We start from the raw sequence: 2443 nt of genomic DNA, 5'->3' as shown, positions 1-2443 counted from the left end.
CATGGTACAAGCAAACATGTTTCCACCAAATGTTGTGGGTTCAACCGTTACTGAGGGCTGCGCTGAGAGAAAGGAGAGGGAAGAAGTGAGTGAGGGAAGATTATGGAGGTGGTTTAGGGTCTGGGATGTGGGCAGCATTTGAAGGAGAGGAATGTAGCAGACAGTGGGCAAACACTGCTGGAAAACACACACACACACAGGTGTGTTAATGCGTCTGCATGTGGTGTGTGTGTGTGTGTGAAGACGACCATTAACCTCTAAATCTCGTATGAAAAAAGGCCCGGCACCACACTATGGCGCTCGTGTGATGGTCGTTGTGAGAGTGCTATCATCCATATCACAGCGTTTTTGACACCTACTCGTTAGCATTACATCATTCCCTATGCACATAATCAAATGTGCACCCCAACATGCACAGACCCTAAACCACACCCAAATCAGGCACACCCCACCGAATACTTCCCGGACTTCTAGACATCTATCTGCTCATGCCTCTCTCCTTTTTAATCATCAGGACGCGAGACTATCTAAGATAACGCTAACCACTGACCTAAGAACAGTAATATTACTCGGTTGGAGACCAACAAAAACAAAGACACTGATGAGTGTGTCAATGTTTTTGGTTTCTAAGTGCATGCGATGAATAGCTCTACCCATCTGAGACAAACAAAAAGTAAAAAAAGGAAGCCACTGACATGAGAAAACTCTGCTGGAAAGAAGGATAAACCTGGAATGATAGTAATCAAGAGCCGAAATCACTTAACATCCACTCACTGACGGGAAACACCAGATCATATAATTATGGAATTTAATTAAAGTGTTAGGTACAAAGTCGTATTACAAGGTGAATATGAAAAAACCTAGGTATTGTCAATCATTCAAGATGCACAACTAGAAAAACAACAGAAATATTTCAGTTCCACAGATATAATGTCGAAAGTGTATGGATCTGCTCGTAGAGAGAAGTACTACGAGTATGTGATTGCGAGGTTTCTATCTCTGACATTGAAAGACAACTAAAATGCACAACGAACCAAGAAATACCATTGGGATCGCACAATAGAAGACCAATATATTCTGCTGAAACCCAATGGCATATAATGCGTAGAAATACCTTTTCGAGATTGTGACTTAGTTGTGTAAATCTGGTACATTACTTTATGAGAACAATATATCCATCCGAGTCTGGATGTGATTATGATAGGGATGAGTGATGTCGAGTAGTGTGATGTCAATTGACAACGCATTACAGAGGAAAACTTGCTATCAGATAATCACTGAGACAGGACCACATGGGAGAAGAGAAAGGAGAACAATTTCCTAATACCACCATCACCCCCACACCACCCCCACATACACTTAAGCGCGAGGCACTGTGGATGAAAGTGCACCATGCACGTTCGAAGCAAAAAAGAACATTCCTGGGCAAGGCGGGAGTTATGCAAAGAGGAAAAATGGAACAAATATTTCCTTAGAGCAGTATTGAAAGACCAAGCAAGTGAATTATTTCCTCAGCCTCTCTAGGTATAAAAATGAACAATGTAACGCGATTTTACATCTTCCTCTGAAGCTTTCCTTTACAGTGAAGTTCAGCCCATATAAATTAGTCTACATAGCAAGTCTTGCGTCGTGCCAATGTAATAGTGTGCGATAGTTCGTGGGTGAGCGACCGGCGAATTAGAGTCATTTTATTTTTAAAACCAACATTTACACACCCATGAAAAAATCCATATATATTCACTTTAAGATATTCTATATCGCTAATATGTCCACAAACGCTTTTTACTGTGTTAGATGCCATGATATCAGTCCTGAGTATATATGAGCGCAGCATTAGAAAAGAGCTGGTGTTTATTTAACACTAGTAGTATATACATGTTTTAATGACTGGAGTGTGACATTGGAATAAGCCTCATAGAGAGCTTTACTCAACAAAACCGTAAGCAATATGGTTGTCTGCAGTTCACACGGTAACCAATGAAATCGGCGTCTTCCCTCCTCCCATACATCCACTTTCTCCATATACACGCTCACGTTTTTCCATGACTAATAGACTTAGCCACTTTCTCGAATGACCTTCGCATTTACTCTTATGTGACTGCTTCTAAAACTCATCATGGAGATAAGCAACACTTTGAAAGAAAAACAAAATTACAAAAACATAACTCAATCAGATTTCCTTACTGAAAACGCATGGAACAAAGATCCATCGGAGCCTAGCGGGACAGAAAAAAAAAGTTACAACAATTCAGAGGGATCTCTCCCAGCACATATTTAATGGGATCCCACCATTAAATATATTATCATATCCTGCGCATAAACTTTCTTGTTCTACATTATTATATCCCAAAGTACTGGAACTTAATCATTGATGTCGCACTCCAGAAAATTCTAAACAAACCCTTTGAAACATGATGTTCGCACTTCCAAGCTGGATATCTGC

Source organism: Morone saxatilis, unplaced genomic scaffold (genome assembly GCF_004916995.1).
Source record: "Morone saxatilis isolate NCDOM2014 unplaced genomic scaffold, NCSU_SB_2.0 Contig18, whole genome shotgun sequence".
Lineage (NCBI taxonomy): Eukaryota > Metazoa > Chordata > Actinopteri > Moronidae > Morone > Morone saxatilis.
The sequence above is the reverse complement of the archived record's forward strand: the minus strand, read 5'-3'. Positions refer to the sequence as shown.